This window comes from Tamandua tetradactyla, chromosome 5 (genome assembly GCF_023851605.1).
Source record: "Tamandua tetradactyla isolate mTamTet1 chromosome 5, mTamTet1.pri, whole genome shotgun sequence".
NCBI lineage: Eukaryota > Metazoa > Chordata > Mammalia > Pilosa > Myrmecophagidae > Tamandua > Tamandua tetradactyla.
In genome coordinates this window covers 112003827-112024203 of record NC_135331.1, presented here as the reverse complement: position 1 = coordinate 112024203, position 20377 = coordinate 112003827, and positions in this window count along the sequence as shown.

Here is a 20377-nt window from a genome sequence, read left to right as displayed (position 1 = left end):
ATCAAGAAAACCAAAATTGAGTTATTTGAGAAAATCAATAAAACTGATGGGCCACTAGAAAGACTGACAAAGAAAATGAGAAGAGGTTTATTACCACAGACCACGAAGAAATAAAAGCCATAGAGAATACTATGAACAACTACACACTAACAAACTAGACAACTTAGATGAAATGGACAAATTCCTGGAAACACACAAACAAGTTACACTGATTCAGTAAGAAATAGAAGATCTCAACAAACCAATCAGAAGTAAAGAAATTCAATCAGTCATCAAAAATCTTCCTACAAAGAAAGGAAGGACAGATGGCTTCCCAGGGGAATTTTATCAAACATTCCAAAAAGAGCTAACACCAATCCTGCTCAAACTTTTCCAAAAAGTTGAGGATACAGGAACTCTACCTAACTCATTTTATGAAGCTAATATATAATATCATCTTAATACCAAAACTGGGCAAAACTCCCTAGTGAACATAGATGCAAAAATTCTCAATAAAATATTAGCAAATCGAATCTAACAATACATTGAAAGAATTATACACCATAACCAAGTGGGTTTATACCAGGAATGCAAGGATGATTCAACACAAGAAAATCAATTAATGTAATACAGCACATTAACAAATCAAAAAGGAAAAATCACATGATCATCTTGATTGATGCTCAAAAAGCATTTGATAAAATTCAGTATCTTTTCTGATAAAACACTCTGAAAGATAGGATTCAAAAGCAATTACCTCGATATGATAAAGGGAATATATGAAAAACCGATAGCCAGCATTCTCCTCAATGGAGAGAGACTGACAGCTTTACCCCTAAGATAAAGAACAAGACAAGGATGCCCTTTGTCACCACTATTATTCAACATTATGCTAGAAGTTCTATCTAGAGCAATCAGGCAGGACAAAGAAATAAAACATATCCAAATAAGAAAGGAAGAAAACTCTCATTATTTGCAGATGATATGACACTATACTTGGAAGATCCTGAGAAACCTACAGCAAAGTTACTTGAGCCAATAAACAAATTCAGCAAGGTGGTGGGATATAAAATTAATGTGCAAGTATCAGTAACATTTCTATACAAAAGCAATGACCTAGCTGAGGAGCCAGTTAAGAAAAAAATTGTATTCAAAATAGTAACTAAAAGAATCAAGTACTTAGGAATGAAATTAACTAGGGATGTAAAGAACTTGTACACAGAAAACTACATAATACTGCTAAAATAAATCAAAGGTGATCTAAATAGGTGGAAAGACATTCCCTGCTCATGGATAGGAAAACTAAATATACCTAAGATGTCAATTCTCCCCAAATTGATCTACAGATTCAACACAGTACCAATCCAAATTCCAACAACAAAGCTAATTACCAAATTCATCTGGAAGGGAAAGAGACCCCAAATAGCTAAAAGTATCCTGAAAAAGGAAAAACAAAGTGGGAGGATTAATACTCTCTAACTTTAAAACCTATTATAAAGCTACAGTGGTCAAAACAGCATGTTATTGGCACAAAGACAGAAGCATTGACCAATGGAATTGAATCAAGAGTGCAGAAATAGACCACCAAATCTATGGTCAATTGATTTTACAAGGCTCCTAAATCCTCTGAACTGGGACAAAATAATCTTTTCAATAAAAGGGCATTAAAAAAACCTGGATATCTAATAGCCAAGAAAATGAAAGAGGACCCCTATCTTACACCCTACAGAAAAATTAACTCAAAGTGGATCAAACATCTAAGTACAAGAACTAGCATCATGAGGCTTATAGAAGAAAGTGTAGGGAAACATCTTCAAGACCTAGTAATAGGAGGTAGTTTCCTAAATTTTACACCCAAAGCACAAGCAACAAAAGAAAAAATAGATAAATGGGAACTCCTCAAAATCAAGTGCTTCTGCACCTCAAAAGACTTTGTCAAATAGGTGAAGAGGCAGCAAACTCAATGAGAGAAAATATTTGAAATTCACATGTCAGACAAAGGTTTGATTTCCTATATATACAAGGAAATCATGCGACTCAACAACAAATGAGCAAACAATCCAATTATTAAATGGGCTAAAGACATGAAAAGGCATTTTTTCCTGAAGAGCAAATACAGATGGCTAAAAAGCACATGAAGAGATGCTCATTTTCATTGGCTATAAGGGAAATGCAGATCAAGACTACGATGAGATACCACCTCACACCTATAAGAATGGCTGCTATTAAACAAACAGGAAACTATAAATGTTGGATAGGATGTGGAGAAATGGGAATACTTAGGCACTGCTGGTGGGAATGTATAATTTTGCAGCCACTGTGGAATGCTGTTTGGCAGTTCCTCAGGAAACTAAATACCAACTTGCCCTATGACCCAGCAATAGTACTACTTGGTACGTATTCAGAAGAGCTGAAAGCAATGACACAGACATTTGCACACCAATGTTCATAGCAGCATTATTCACAATTGCCAAAAGATGGAAACAAACCAAATGCCCATCAACAGATGAGTGGATCAACAAAATGTGGTATACACATACGATGGAATATTATGCAGCAGTAAGACAAAATGACATCCTGAAGCATATGACAATATGGATGAGCCTTGAGGGCATAAAGCTGAATGAAATTAGGCAGACACAAAAGGATAGTACTGTATGATTCCACTATTATGACCAGAATATAGGCATAATCAAGGCTTATAATACAGAATATAAGGGACTTAGAGATACATAGAAGGTAGAGATGGGGGAACCGTTAGCCAATGAGGTTGGACTCCAATGTAAGGTTAGAGATAGGAGTGAAGGTGGTTTTCTACTGGGTCTATAAAAAATACTACCATATTGAAGATGAACAAGATTGAAAGGGGTTATATAGACCTTTGCGTCCCACTGATTAACACTAGAAATGTGAATTAGTTCTTGCAAGAATTACTTCAAAGCTATGATTCTTGTACAAAGAATGTTTGAGTCCAGGGTACAGGGGAAAACTGCTATTGCATGCTATGAGCTATGTTCAAAAGGAAACCATCAGCACTACCACAGCAACAGTAGAGATAAATAATGGAGGAAGGGACAAAAGTTAAGAGGAGGTTTAGATTTCCTATTTCGTGAGGGTGTGTTTATTGGTTTTCTTTCTCTTGGGAACAATTATCTAAAACTGAGAATATTGATGGACTGTGGACTTTGTGCCCTCTACATGATGCTCAATGAATGCAGGTGGCTGAAGGATGCATTGACAGAGAAGTAGATCGGTGAATGTTGATGTATATTTATGAATGAAGGTTGTGCTGCTACAAAAAGGAACAAAGTCATGAGGAATGCAACGATGTGAATGAACATGTGCGACATTTGGTGATACAAAATAAGCCATTGACAAAAAAACAACAATGGGATGGTCACCTTTAGAAAATGCTTATAAGAAAACAGGGGCCTAGATTGTAAGCTTTTAGAGCAGACACATTAAGCCCAGAGTGGTGATTATTATAAGTTTGGGGAGGCTGTTTTCTAAATATAACCTGACATTTAGAGATAAGAATGAAACCAAACAGATTGGGGTTAAAGTGATTCAGAATATAGGGGTAAGGAAGACAGTGTCTATATTTTAGAATGACACATACTCTTTAAGGCCAATGGAAGAAAGGTTTATTTGGCCTGGAACTGAAATTTTCTGTAATGCATTATCTAACTAAACCTATCTGTATAGCTCATTTGAACAATTGAAACACAGGGAGTCCAGAATAAGAAAGAGGTCCTTTAATCCTATATAGATTATTGTGATGCCTGGATATATCCTACAGTATATTAAGCAGATAAGCAAAAAGCATTGGCAAAGTCTCCTGAGGGATGGGAAAAGGAATATGGAACTATTAAGCCTTACCATTAGGGAATCCCCTGACACTGTGTCAAACTTTAGGAACACCCAAATCAATAGGCCATGCCCTTGATCATGAGGCTTATTCTTGTGAAGCTTACATAGATAGCAGAGAAGCTTAGACTACTTATAGGCATGCCTAAGAGTTACTTCTGAAGGACCTATTTTGTTGCTCAGATGTGGCCTCACTCTCTCAAAGCCCAACTCTGCAGGTGAAATCATTGCCCTCCCCCCTACATGGGACATGACATTCAGGAGTGAAAGTCTGCCTGGCAATATGGGAGGTGACTCCTTGGGATAAATTCAGACCTGGCACTATGGGATCAACAATTCCTTCCTGACCAAAAAGGGGAAAGGAAGTGTAACCAATAAAGTATCAGTGGCAGAGAGTTCAAATAGAGTTGAGTGACTGCTCTGGAGGTTGCCCCACCTTCTCCAAGCATATGAGCATGGCCTCTCTGCCATCTCCAGGGCACACACTCAGTCCCTTCAGAACAGTGGGGTAGCAGCCAGGCTCTCGCCAAGTATCAGGCTCTCTGAGCCTGAGGTGGCAAAACTCTTCTTGATCATCAAAGAGGAGGGCCTGCCCTCTGCCTCTGGGACAAACTCAGCCTTTCCATATGAATGGGTGGGTCCACTCTCCTAGCTCAAAATTTCTCGGCTCTAGAACTTAGCTTCCATGGTTCTGCCTTTGAAGTCATCTTTCCTTCAATCCGTCCTTTCTCTGTCCCTTTTAGTCCAGACTGGCAGTGATGCCATCCACACAGATCTCAAAGAAAATTTGTCAGTTTTCCATGCAGCACACAGGGGTCACAAGCATGAGACAATAGGACTTTGCATAAATCCTTTCTGGATAACTCCATATCCAATCCTGGCTTTTTCTGAAATGGTTGACTTTTGATGTCTGGTTAAATTCTCAAGTGGGGCACTAGCCTCTGGGGTCTCCTTTTCCAAAAGCTCATAATTTTCAAAAGTATCATCTTCTTGTTTCTTTGTACCCAAGAATTCATTTCTCACCTTATCTCTTTCCTCTTGCATATTTCTATAACCTGCAAGGAGAAACCAGGCTGCATTTTCCACATTTAGTTTGGAAGTTTCCTCAGCTAGATATCTGAGCTCATTGCTTTCAATTTCTGCCTTCCATCCAACACCAGGACTTAATTTTGCCAAATTGGATTAGAAGAACGTGGTTCGTCTGGGGTATATAACAGTTTCAAACCAGCACTGACATCATGTACCATGCAGAGCCAAATGGGATTGCCCTTGGGAACACAGTGAACAAACAGGAGTTTTAGGAAGAAGGCTTTGTAGCATCAAGAGGTTGAGGAACCCCCTGGTTCCTGCAGGAGGAGATAATTGACTTGTTTAAAGATTTCTGCCAGCTAGCAGGGAACTGAAACTTGTTACTCAGGGATAAGCAGGAAGATACCTGGTCTAATTGATAAGGAGAGTAGTTTAGCTAGGCACCCTCATCTATGGGAGCAGTGTGAGGAGCAGTGTGAGGAGAGGAGCTTGCAGTTAGGCCTTTTGAGGCCTTCTTGATTTTACCAAGTCAAGGTAACACATAATATAAAACTTAGTTTTAGATCTTGCACCACAGGAAGCCAATACAGGGGTTTCTCCATTTACTGAGTATATTTCCTCCCAGAATAGACTGAGGATCCACTGGATGCACTTTGTGATGGGCTTGGAATAAGACTTCATCTATAACTTAATATAAATCTGTGATGGTGGACTCTAGAAATAAGCATCAGTTCAGAGCCCATATCTGATAACTGTCTGAAGGTCTGAGTATTTAAACTTTTTCCAGTGTAAAATCATCCTGGTAAATGGTCTGCAGTTTCCTTTAAGGAAGACTTGGGCAAACACCACAGGGTCCATCCCCAATGGGACCCAATTCTCTCTCAATCAAGGAGATCCAAGACTATAGATGGCTCAGGTCAAGTCAGATGTTTGCTCACCTTTCAAAATCTGGTAATACTTTAGAAATCTTTCCATCTCTTTCATTCCTAAGGACCAAAGATCACTGAGCCATCACCATTAAAAGTCAAAACCCGTGATTTCCACTCAGTAATCCTAGTGGTTCATTATGGTAATACACCTACTTGTTTCTTGCTTCCACCTGGCTTTCTCTGCTCCAGAATTCATTATTCCCACTGAAATCAGGAATCCAACTCCATTCCAGCATTTCTTACCCTTGTTTCCAGCAAGAGAAAAGCCACCTTAGAATTTTTCAAAGATGCTCATGCTTCTCTCACTGTTGTATTTCCTAATGTCTTAGGAAACAAATCTTCTTCTGACTTTCTCAGGTATATGATTAGCAGGTAGTTTAGTGAACTGAATTTTATGTCTATTGCTGAATTTTACCCCCAATCCTTCTAAAGGGTTTGTACAATTTACTCACTTGAGTAATGTATGATGGTATCTAATTCCTACATCCTTGCCAACACAGTGTGCTGGCTTTTGGATATATGCCAACCTGATAAATGAAAAAAAATGGTACTGTCAGTTTCATCTTATGAGTGAGGTTGAAGATTCTAAGATGGGAGTGGAATGGTTTTCTAGTACTGTACTAAATATTAAAGGATATTTTAAGGAAATTAAGCCGAAGAGCAATATATAGTTTTTTATTCATCTTACAGAATCTCCCATACACATCTGGCCCTCACTCTTCAGACTATCTTAATATTTCTATGCCTCATCCAAAAAGGATTGACAGAACCCAAAGCCTTCACTTGGATCCCTGATTTTCTCTTTGGGGAACTAGGTCCAGGTGGCCACTACCAACCTGTGGCTACCATCAGAGATCTCTCTTTTAGACATCTGATATTTCCAAAAGAGAGAGATTCTGCTTCTCTCTTCTTAAGGACATCCATCTTGATTTCAGTTTCTGGCCTGAAAAAAATATACCTCAATCCAGGTAATTGATGCCAGAACAGACATCAGCCTTCAGGTGAGAGTACAAAAGGAAATTGGAGCAGCATTTGACACCCCATTGATCACCAGTGTTGACACTGCCAATTGGGCTGATGTTATCTTTCTCATTGTTGCTTATTGATCTTTTCAAAGCTGTGTACTCAATCCAAAAGAGCATTAACTAGGTACAAGTTCTCAATCGGGTAATCATGTATTAACTGCAATTATAGGTAGCCTTGGTAGATCATTTATTTTCTATCCAATGGTTTCCAAACTTGTTTGGCAATAAGAATCACTTGGGATGTTTGTTTAAAAATCCAGTTTCCCAGGATCTTGCCCTGGATATTCTGTTTTGGTAGGTCAGAGAGTTTAAGCAACTTGACAGGCTCTTGAGACTGGTAAATGGCAGAGTCAAAACTATGTGATTCCAAAGACTGTCTCTTACACATTGCTAATTACCAACTATATGCCTTAGGCAAGTCACATAAAGATAATAACTGCCATTTACAGAGGTTTTCACAATTTAGAAAACAATTTCACACAAAATATTGTTTAATTTTTACAACCCTATGAAGTTGAAAAAATTGTCAAGCAATTTGGCAAAGGAAAGGACCATATATTCAAATGCTTCCAGACAGTTTCATTCATTCTTTCAATCACCAATTCATTCATTCATCCATTTAACATTTATTATCTATCCACTTAAAAATTTATTGAGTACTATTTTAATTGATGGCTGAGTGTGCAGCAGTGAACCTTGCAAAGCCTCAGCCCTTATGGAACTTACATTTTAGTGGGAAAGGTAAAGAACAAGCACATGAAGAATAAATAAATAATTTAAATTATGATAAGATAGGAAGACTATAAAACAGACCTCTGAATTAGAAAGGGAACCACTTGTGTAGGGCTGTCCAATATGGTAGTCTCTAACTTGTATGTGCCTATTGGGCACTTGAAATGTGGCTAGTCTGAACTGAGATATGTTGTGAGAACAAAATCCACACTAGATCTTGAAGACTTAGTAAGAAGAAGAAAAAGGAGGAGAAGGAGAGGAGGTGGATGGGAGCTCTCATTCATTGCTGGTGAGAATACAACATGGTACAGACACTTTGAAAGATAGCCCAGCAGTTTCTTGAAAAACAAAACATAGGTTAACCACACAATACATCAGTCACACTCCTAGGTATTTATTTATCCAAATGAATTGAAAAGTTGTGTCCACACAAAATCTGCACATGAATGTGTATATCAGCTTTATTCATAAATGTTAAAAATTGGAAGTAAAAATTGGAAGTTAAAAAAAAGTGAATAGATAAACAAACTATGGTACATCCATACACTGGAATATTATTTAACAATGAAAACAGAGCCATTAGCTAGAAAAGCACATGCATATTGCTAAGTGAAAGAAGCCAGTCTAAAAAGACTATGCATTGGATGATATCAACTTCAGATTCACCAAGTTTATTTTTTAAAAGGAAAAATAATGTGTATAAAATGAATTTCATGTTTCTTTTTATTTTACTTAAATGTGGCTACTAGAAATTTTGAAATAACAAATGTGGCTTGCATTTTGGCCTTGCATCCTTTGTCTTTTGGATGGTGCTGATCTAGGGTGACCAAGGAGAAACCTCTCAGAGAAAGTCATATGGAAAGTGAAGAGTTAACCATGACAAGATCTGAGAGAAGAGTTCTGTAGGAAGGAAACCTCAGGGGAAATTGGCATAACATAAATTGTGAATCTTGGGCTTGTAAAACAATGGGGAGTGTAAAATAAATATATATCTATTAAAAAATAAAAATTAATAAACATAATAAGGATTGCTGAAGCCTAAAGAGAACTAGACTGCATCTCACTAAAATCATTCAAATTTAAAATGTTTAAACACTGTGAAGGCCAAAAGTTAAAACCGCCACCTCCCAACCTCCAAATCTCTCTTCCACACTACAGGTTTTTGGGCAATAGACCCCTTTTAGGATTCAATGAAGACTATGGACCAAATCTCCAACCATCACCACCACCGTTGCAATATTCCCAACATGCATGTTGCATATATTTTCAGGGGCTTGGAAGTTCCCCTCCAAAGCCTACCCATGGACCATGGACTAAGAAGCTCTGCAGCACAGTTAGTTAGTTCCCTTCTATGCACCAAAGCTGTAATATGGAGATAATATCAGTTTTCACTATGTTATTAAAGTATTATGAGGATCAAAAAAGATGATGTTGGTGACTCTGCTATACATTCAGTCAGGATTGAAAGGCCTTTAATGCAATTCTGATGTGATAGAAAGATATTTTTTCAAAGAGAGAAAGAGTTTATTACTATACATGTAGTAGGAGAGCAGATGACCTAATGGCACAAAATCTGCCTCCCTGAACTGCAGGAATTCTGGTAGTTTTATTAGAGAAAAGGGTGGGCAGAGTTTAGGATAATGAGCACCATGGCCCCAGATGATGTAATTAAAAGTGTTCTGATTATTGAGTATGTGCAGATTGATTACATGCTTAGTCATAGCATGTATGAAAGAAAACGGCAGAATGAGGCCTAGGTGACCTGTAAAGTCGAAGCTATCGTTATTGTCAGGGGGGCCCACTTTGGTTAGATCCAGTTTCGGTCATCAAGATAATTTGGGAGTTAGGGTTGGTGAGCTCCTGGCTGACCCCAGCCCCTTCACCAACAAACATTAGAGTCTAAACAAAGAGTCTAAAGTTGAAAAACTGGATAATTAGGTACAAGTGAAGGTTAGTCACAAGGTTTTCACTATCACAGGGGCAGAAGATAACCATTTTCAGAAAGATCAAGGTGGCCAACTATAATTAAGAGATTTCAGGTATTTCCCTGTCTACTCCAATACGCCATAAGCAAAAAAAAAGAATATTTATATAGTGATTCAGTAATCAAAATCATCCCTTAAATTCTGATTTTTTGGTTACAATTCCTCCCTCTCATTTGATAATTATCTTTCAACCTTGAGGAATATCTGGGCGATGACTCTTCTGTGTCAAGGCTGAAAAGGGGCAGTTATTAAGGGGCAAAGGGATGAACTGATGAAACCAGTTGTATTCTTGGAGTCCAGAATCTCTGGGGTATGGAGGTTCTCTGGCATAGGAACAATCTGGAGGTTTCAAGTTTCTGAAAAACAAACTTAATAAGTAAAAATTTATAGAGCACAGGATATCTTTCAGGGTTTCCAGGGACATTGTTGCTTCGGGTTTGCTGTATTGTGGCAGTTTGAAACATCTGGCTGAATCTTGCATAAGAGTAACCTCCAGAATGACCTTACAACTCAATTTGAAATCTCTCAACCATTGAAACTCTATTTCTTTCACCCCTTTTTGTCAGCTCATCCATGATGTCAGGGCAAGGCTCATCCTTGGAATTTATGTCTCACAGTGCTAGAGCCAGGTATGTTCCATGATGCCAGGACCAATTATGTCCCATAATGTCCGGGCCAGTTATTTTTCATGCTACCAGTGCCAAGACTTACACCCCTGGAAATTATGTCCCACACTAGGGGGGAAGCCCAGAGTTTGGCTTAGAGAGACCACATTTGAGTATCAGCAAAGATTTTCTGGAGATGGTTCTTAGGCACTATCCTATGTCATTCAGTTAACTATGACAGAAGTAAGTTTCATAAGGGCAAGCCTCAAAATTGAGATCTTGCTTAGTAAATCAGGAGCCCCTCTTGCTTAAGAAAAATGTCAGGAACTCCCGAGGTGGGGAAACTTAATAGTTCTATCTTTCCCAGTCCCTCAAGGGACTTTGCAGACACTTTTTCATTTTCTGACCAAAATAGTCTGAAATGCATCATTGCATAAGATTAACTTGTACAGAACATTAAGATTTTGTTCTTTATTCCAGGTTCTATATCAAATAAAGCTGAATTAAGTTGTTCAACTGACTAGACAGATTAATTAGATTGTGCAAATTTTGGATAATTATTTTTTTTAAATATTTTCATTGTAAACAACAAACACACAAACATTTTTGACATACTAACATTCTTGACATACAAACATTCTTGACATGATTACAATCAATGGCTCACAATGTCATCAAATAGTTGTGAATTCATCACCATGATCGTTTTTTTGAACACTTGCATCTCTCTGTCGAAAGAAATAAAAAAGAAAAAACTCATGCAACCATACCGCTTACCCTTCCCTCTCATTGACCACTAGTATTTAAATTTATTCAGTTTATTTTAACCTTTGTTTCCCCATTATTTGTTTATATTTCATCCATATTTTTAACTCATCTGTCCATACCATAGATAAAAGGAGCATCAGAACAAGGTTTTCACAATCACAGTCACATTGCAAAAGTTATATCTTTATACAACCATCTTCAAGAAACATGGCTACTGGAACACAGCTCTACAGTTTCAGGTACTTCCCTCTAGCCTCTCTAATACACCATAAATTAACTGGGGGATATATATATAATGCATAAGAATAACTTCCAGGTTAACCTCTCTACTCTGTTGGAAATCTTTCAGCCACTGACACTTTTTTTTTTTTTGTCTTATTTCTCTCTCCACCTGTTTGGTTGAGAAGGTTTTCTCAATTCCTTAATGCTGAGTACCAGCTCATCCTAGGATTTCTGGCCTGTGTTCCCAAGAAAGTTTACACTCCTGGGAGTCATGTCCCATATAGAGGGGGGAGGGCAGTGAGTTCAAATGCCTTGTCAGCTGAGAGAGAGGCCACATTTGAGCAAAAAAAGAGGTTCAATGGGGCTGACTCAGGCCTAACTTTAAGTAGGCTTAGCCTATCCTTTGCAGGGATAAGTTTCATAGGGGCAAACCCCAAGATCAAGGGCTCAGCCTATTGATTTGGTCCCCCCACTGTTTGCAAGAATATTGAATTCTCCAAATGGGGAAGTTGAATTTTTCCCCCTTTCTCCCCATTTCCCCAAGGAGACTTTGCAAATATATATATATATTTTTGTATGTTGTGTGGTGGGGATCACATTTCATCCTTTTTCAATGTGAGTATCCCCTTATTGCAGAACCATTTGTTGAATTTTTAAAATTTGTGTGATTTTTTTAGTTTGTTTGCTTGCTTGTTTGTTTGTTTGGAAAGTGCATGGTCTAGGAATTGAACCCAGGTCTCTTGAATGGCAGGTGAGAATTCTATCACTGAGCTACCCTCACACCCCCTGTACAAATCACTCTGGGACTTATTGGGGCATCACACTAACTTGAACAAACCAACAAAATCTCATGCTCTATTCAAGTTTCCATGTACTTTTGGTGTTCAATCACACTGTCCATATAAGTTAAATTAGGAAATGCACTAGTCAAAATATAAATTTTGCACCAAATGAACATTTCTTGCTTTAGTCTCACACAGAAGTTGAAGTTTTAAAATATGAATGACCATCTATTTTCAACACCCTGCAATACTGACATCCCTTTCTTCTTTCTCAGGCAAAAGCATTTTTTAATTTGTACATTTAGTCATTATCATTGTACACTCTAGGCATTCCTAAATTCTACCACCTAAGGCTTTATCATCTCTTTTTCCTTCTGGTTTCATATTTGCCCCCAGCCCTTCTACCTCTATCATTCTCACAGTCAGTTTCATTCAGGGTACTTACATTATTGTGCTACAGTCAGGTAATATTGTGTTATCTATTTCTGAATTTTTACAGTCTTGTTGCACAATCTGTATTCCTTTAACACCTATTACCCAATCTCTACCCTATTTCTATTTCCTAGTAACCTGTGTTCTTAACTTAAATTCTCCAAGTTCCCTCATTAATGTTAGTTCATATCAGTGAGACCATATAATATTTGTCCTTTTGTCTCTGACTAATTTCACAGCCTAATGTCCTTAAGATTCATCCATGATGTTACATGTTTCATGACTTTTTTCTGTCTTACAGCTGTGTAACATTCCATTGTATGTATATACCACAGCTTGTTTAGCCACTCTTGTGGTGATGGACATTTAGGCTGTTTCTATCTCATGGCAATTGTAAATAATAATTTTATAAACATTGGTGTGCAAATATCTGTTTGTGTCCTTGCCCTCATGTCCTCTGAATCCCTAGCAATGGGAGTGCTGGATCATATGGCAATTCTATACGTAGCTTCCTGAGGAACTGCCAAACTGCCTTCCAGTGTGATTGTACTTGTTTACACTCCCCTCAACAGTGGATAAGTTTGCCTCTTTCTCCACATCCTCTCCAGCACTTGTCATTTTCTGTTTCTTTCTCTCTTTTTTTTTTCATAATGGCCATTCTATGTGGTGTCAGATGATATCTGATTGTGGCTTTGATTTGCATTTCCCTAATAGCCAGGGAAGTTGATCATCTTTTCATGTGATTTAGTCATTTGTATTTCCTCTTCTGAGAAGTGTCTGTTCAAGTCTTTTGCCCATTTTTTAATTGGGTTGTTTCTCTTTTTGTTTTGAGTTGAAGAATCTCTTCATATATTCTGGATACTAAACACTTATCTGATATGTGGTTTCCAAATATTGTCTCCCATTGTGTAGGCAGCCTTTTTACTTTCTTGACAAAGTACTTTGATGCACAAAAGTGTTTGATTTTGAGGAGTTCTCATTTATCTATTTCTTTATTCAATGGGTGTAAGATTTAGGAAACTGACCCTTAGTACAAGTTTTATAAGATGTTTCCCTACATTCTCTTCTAAAAGTTTCATGGTCTTAGCTCTAATGTTAGGTCTTTGATCCTTTATGGATTATGAGTTTATGAGTTAATTTTTGTATAGGGTGTGAAATATGGATCCTCTCTCATTCTTTTGCATATGGATATCTAGTTCCTCAGGCACCATTTATTGAAGAGACTGCTCTGTCCCAGGTGAAATGGCTTGATTGCCTTACCAAAGATCAATTGTCCATAGATGGGAGGGTCTACATCTGAACACTCTATTTGATTCCATTGGTTATTATGTCTATCTTTATGCCAGTACCATGCTGGTGATTTCTTTCAGCAATTCTTGTAGCTTTCTTTGAACAGGTCTTTTGTATTCTTAGTTAAATGTATTTCTAAATATTTTATTCTTTTGGTTGCAATTGTAAATGGAATTTTTTCTTGATTTCCTCTTCAGATTGCTCATTACTAGTGTATAGAAACACCACAGATTTTTTTTTATTTTTATTGTTTAGGAAGAATGCATCACTTTTTTTTTTTTTCACATGGGCAGGCACTAGGAATCGAACCTCGGTCCTCTGGCATGGCAGGCAAGCATTCTTGCCTGCTGAGCCACTGTGGCCCACCCTACACCACAGATTTTTGAGTGTTGATCTTGTAACCTGCCACTTTGCTGTTCTTATTTATTAGCTCTAGTAGTTTTACTGTGGATTTTTCAAGATTTTCAACATATAGTATCATATTATCTGAAAACAATGAGAGTTTTACTTCTTCTTTTCCAATTTTGATACCTTGTATTTCTTTTTCTTGTCTGATTGCTCTGGCTAGAACTTCCAACACAGTCTTGAATAACAATGTGACAGTGGACATCTTGGTATTGTTCCAGATCTTAAGGAGAAAGCTTTCAGTCATTCAGCATTGAGGATGATGTTAGCTGTGGGTTTTTCAAATATTCCCAGGAAGTTCTCTTCTATTCCTATCCTTTGAAGTGTTTTTGTCAAGAAAGTATGTTGAATTTTGTCAAACTCCTTTTCTGCATCAATTGAGAAGATCATGTGGTTTTTTGCTTTGATTTGTTGATAAGGTGTATTCATTAATTGATTTTCTTATGTCGAACCATACTTGCATGCCTGGAATAAACTTACTTGGTCATAGTGGGATTTTATAGTCCTTTAATGTGCTGCTGGATTCAATTTTCAAGAATTTTATTGAGGATTTTTGCATCTGTATTCATTAGAGAGATTGATCTGTAATTTTCTTTTCTTGTAGTATCTTTGTCTGGCTTTGGTATGAGAGTGATGTTGGTGTCATAGAATGTTAGGTGACCTTCCCTCCTCTTCAATTTTTTTGATGAGTTTGAGTAGGATTGGTACTAATTCTTTCTTGAATGCTTGGTAAAATTCACATGTGAAATTATCTGGTCATAGATTTTTCTTTTTGGGGAGCTTTTTGATAACTGGTTCAATTTATTTACTTGTGATTGGTTGGTGGAGGTTGCCTATTTCTTCTGGAGTCAATGTTGTTTGTTCATGCATTTCTAGAAAGTTGCCCATTTCATCTATGTTGTCTAGTTTGTTAGCATAAACTTGCTCATAGTATCCTCTCATTATCTCCTTTATTTCCATAGTGTAGTGGTTATGTCCCCTCTTCCATTCTGATTTTATTTATTTGCATTCTCTCTCTTTTTCTTTTTTGCCAATCTTGCCAAGGGTCCATCAATTTTACTTACTTTCCCAAATAACCAACTTCTGGTTATGTTGATTTTCTTGTTTTCAATTTCATTTATTTCTGTTCTAATTTTTGTTATTTCTTTTCTTTTGCTTGCATTTGGGTTGGTTTGCTGTTCTTTCTCTATTTCTTCCAAGTAAACAGTTAAATCCTCGATTTTTGCCTTTTCTTCTTTTTTGGCTAGGCATTTAAGGCAATAAATTTCCCTCTTAGCACAGCCTTTGCTGCACCCTATAAGTTTTGATATGTGTGTTTTCATTTCCATCTGCCTCAAGATATTTACAATTTCTCTTATAGATTTTTCCTTGACCCACTTGTTGTTTAAGAGTGTGTTGTTGAGCCTCCAAATATTTGTGAATTTTCTGACCCTCTGCTTGTTACTTATTTCCAACTTCATTCCTTTATGATCTGAGAAAGTGTTTTGTATGATTTCAATCTTTTTAAATTTATTGAGACTTGCTTTGTGACCCAGCATATGGTCTATCCTTGAGAATGATCCATGAGCACTTGAGAAAAAGGTGTGTCCTGTGTTGTGGGGTGTAATATTCTATAAATGTCTGTTAAGTCTAGTTCATTTATTGTATTATTCAAGTTCACTGTTTCTTTATTGATCCTCTGTCAAGATGTTCTATCCACTGATGAGAGTGGGGAATTGAAGTCTCCACCTATTATAATAGAAGTGTCTATTTCTCTTTTCAGTGTTTACCTCATGTATTTTGGAGCACTCTTGCTCAATGTATAAATATTTATGATTGCTATGTCTTCTTGATAAATTGTTCCTTTTATTAATATATAATGTCCTTCTTTGTCTCTTTTAATTGTTTTATATTTTAAGTTTAATTTGTCAGATATTAGTATAGCTACTCCTGTTCTTTTCTGATTGTTGTTTGTATGAAATATCTTTTCCCAAGATATTTAAATCTGTTTGAAAACAGGTTTCCAGTTTTCCAGTTCTGGGGTCTGAATTCTTTGAGGGAGGAGTTCCACCTGAGCTGCCCCCTACCCCCCTCCTGGGGAAGGCACAGCTTCCAGGGAATTAACTCCTTTCACCTGACTAGCCTCTTTGGCTCTCAGACAAGCTTAATTCTCCCCTTGCCTGGGGGCAGTTGGAGCCTAAGAAGCCTTGCAGCTCTATCTAATGAGTTTTTAAGTAGTAGAAACAAAGCAAGAAAAAAAATCATTTTCAGAGCAGGACCCCCTTTCTTGGGTTTGTTAATCAAGAGCTTAACTTGGTATATTGCTATACGTATCTCCGGGTTCTATGTGCCTCCACTTTTTTAAGGATCCAGCCCTTTTCAATTATTTTTGTGCTGTCTGGTCCAAAAAGCCTGTGTTTCCTTCACCCTACCCCACCACCATCAGCACTGCCCTCCCTGTGCTGGGGTAATACCTTTACCTCTTATTTGAGGTTTATCTGAGCTGGGGGACTATTTTCAGTAGCCAGAATTTGTTAATTACTTCCACAATTGGAGAGGGATTGAGCTAAGCCCCTGCCACTATTAAAGTCTCTTTCCTTTCCCCTCCAGGAACCAGCCTGTGGGAGTGGGATGCCAGCCTCCATGGCTTGGGGGACTTTCAGATCTGTGTGGAATCATAGGTTTTCCAGCTTGTCCAGACAGGTGTGTGCTATGTGTCCAGTCACTGATGTGGCCCCAGTAGTTGTTCTGTACTGTTCTTGGCTATTTACTGGCTGCTCTGGAGGATGAACTAAACCCCACACCTCACTAAGCCACCATCTTGGAACTGACTCCCAACATTTTTCTTTCATCTCACACAAAAGTTAAAACTTTAAAATGCAATATTATTCTTTCCCTTGTATATTGATTTACCTTAATTTTAACCAGATCAGTTTCATAACATCTTTAATTGGAGATTAATCTCTTTCAATTTTTTTTTTAGCCATTGCTATGAGGACCCATGCTAACTTTTAGAGCAGGAGAACCAAGTCTGAGTTTAGGTGTCACACAGACACTTAAAGTGCCAGGGAACTACTGAGCTACACAAAGAGTAAAGCACCTCAGAATTTAATGATAACAGTTAGCCATAACAATCTGAGCTATAATTTTTATAAGCATTTTTAAATGAAGCTTCTTTCAGAAATAAAAAACATTAGACAGTTGTTTTATATTAAAAAAACATAGCAGAGGTTTTGTTCTGTTTCAATTTTACACATTTACCAGTTATGTTATTAACAGATGAAATATAACATTTATATTTGTCCAACCATTCTTTCTATGTTTTTCTTTATTACAAATGGAGCTCTGACCTATATTGAGCACATATATTTTGGAGAAGTATTAGAACAAAGCAGCGCAACTGACAATTTGGCTGTTTCTATGATCTGTAGCCTTTTAAGAATAAATAAAACCATGACTTAAACACCATACCATTGCTTAACATCCTACACATTAGTATCAGCATATAACATAGAGAGTGAGTACATTGTCAAATTTTTAGAAATTTATACAATCTCTAAATATATGACTAGTATTCTACCTATACAAATTTAATCAGCAACAGGATAGAAAATCCTTTTTAACCACCATAATACTTCCCAAACATCTCCTATGCAATGGGTTAAACTTTTTAGCACCTTATTTACACAAGGTGAAAGAACAATTTGTAACAGTTTTTCCCTTAACAGTGAGAAGACTTGTCTTCTGAAATAAAGGATAATGCCAACATAAGCATTAACAAGGGTATTATTCTGATGTCCATGTTATTTTAACAGGGAGAAAACTAAGCTTTGGTCTTATATGAATACTCAGCTTAACACAAAAGCTTTCTCTCTCTTTTTTAAATATATGTTCACACAAAACTTTTTTACCTATATGCTTTGTTTTGGGGGAAAGAGACAGAGATATTAAAAATAATGGAAGGAGTACAAAATTAATATTTGGGTTTAGAACACAACCAGGCCTCTATGTACTTTATACTCAGAACATACAAATGATTACTTTATAATATGCCTAAAATCTCCCAGTCTAATTCAGCACTACCTTCAGAGTTCATAAAAATCCAAGTTTGAAATATAATCACCTTTTTTATATTTAAGGGATTTATATCCAGAAAAAACTCAAATTTTTCTCAACATTATTCCCAACTGCTAAGTAATGCCAGGAATGTATGAGTTCACAAAATTAAGTTATGGTTTCTAAAAACTAGTTCAGAGTTCCATGTTTAAGTGCTACTTTCTTATTTTAAGGTCTTACATGTGTCATCTCTTCTATGAGGACTTCTTTGGTAATTCTTTATCTATCTGCTTCTAAAATTCTTCCAGCATTTTTATTCCTTTGTTATCACTGTCTTATACTATGCCTTAGTACATGTATACTCTCACTAGAAATAAACTCTTTGAAGATAAGATTTATGTCTTTTTTGTCCATGACTGGCTGACATTAACAAAGCCACTACAAATTCAAATTCTTACACATACTGAGGTAACAAATGGCCAAGTATCAAGAAGTCAGATTCTTTGAAATCCAGATAATCAAGGTTATAAAAACCCATTTATATTTCTTACTAAACTTAACCAATTTCTTAAATAGGGTATATTTGAAGCATCAGCATATTGTTAATTATACTTTATTTAAGTATTATTGTTATCAGGTATGCTCCTCAGTTTATGTAATTTAAACTACCTAGTTAGGCTATTTTAAGAGGAATTTTGAGAGTGTATTTATAATACTAGCTTATTTTTTTAATGAGCTTATATAGATTTAGGAAGAACACACCCAAGCAGAATAAAATCACATTTATTCAATTAAAAATTTATCTTAAAATTCCTTTTATCTGAGGTTGAAAAAAATCTCTGTTTGAATAATATTTTAAAATACAAACAATTTTTAAAGTACATTGACTATCAAGCTCTGGAAAATAAACTGCAGTTGTTTAATTTGTCCCAAGTCTACATTCAGGAAAAACATTCTATATCTAAGATATTTTACTTTACTTACTGAAATATAATAATTTGATTTTATTCAATTAGTCCTATTCCAGAGCTACTTATATTTTAATAATAATCTGATTACTAGTTACCACTGTAAAAATATTAACAAGCATAGCCTATTCTATAGCATTTTTTTGTTTTTTCTTGTTTTATTTGTTCTTATTGTCTGTAGCATTTTTATGCTTACCATTTCTAATCTCCAGGTCCAGCAAAAAAGAATTCTAAACCACATCTCCCCATAACTTTCTGTGTCTAGCCCTTCCACATAACTGCTTTACGTAGTTGGACCTTAGGGCAGGGATAGGTTGCACAAACAGAAAGATATCAGGCTTTTTGAATTTGGATTGGAAAGTTTTAGGCAAGGTCTGTGGAATTTTGAGAGTTCCTTTGCTCTTCTTTTAACTATTTTCAATTACTAGATTTGAAATCTTATGCTTTTCTTTTAACTATTTCCAATTGCTAGGTTTATTTTACTAAAAGTTGTGACCAGACCATTGGAAAAGGTCTTTACTTTTTTACAGAGGCAGCTCTTCGGCAGTTTTCTGCTGCCTTAAGGAAATTCCAAGGATGGTTTCATTCTAGTGTCCCAGTCTGTTTGCAGTAATTACAAAACTAAGGTTTTGAACCTTGCCATTCAGAGAGGTTTTTATTTTTTTCTCTTTGTATTCTCTTACTTCAGAAGTATCAATTTATATATTTATATCAGGCACCCAATTATTGCTAACCAGTTCAAATAGAGCTCTTTAGGAATTTTCTTGTTAACTTGCTTTTACCATCCAGAGGTATGAGAATATACATTGAAAATGCATACAGACACAAATAGAAAATTAGCTACAAAAAACACAGAGACACAGAAATATTTTAAGAGAGACAAATAAAGTATTGAATATATTATCTCATCCTGTTTCTACCTTTTTGCAGAACAATTCTAACTGTAATATCTTAACTATAATGGTAGCATTTTCATTTTAAATCATACTGAGGCCAGATTATGTTACAGAATTAAAATCTTTTTGTAGACTCTTAACCAAAATCTTTTCAATTTTCAATACAGCCCAAAGGTTCTTTATTTAAAAGAATTTCCATAATCAGTAACCAGTTAGGAACACTTGCCCAATATGAATTCAGGCATATACCAATTAATAACTAAACTGAACATGCCAGTTAACAAATAGGGATTAAACACTTAGCACATCAATTAACAATTAAATAAACACCAATTCTTACCATACCCTGCTAACACACTGGCTTGCATTTAAACAAATATACTTAACTTCATTAAATACCAATTAATTGTTGTATTACTCTACTTTTT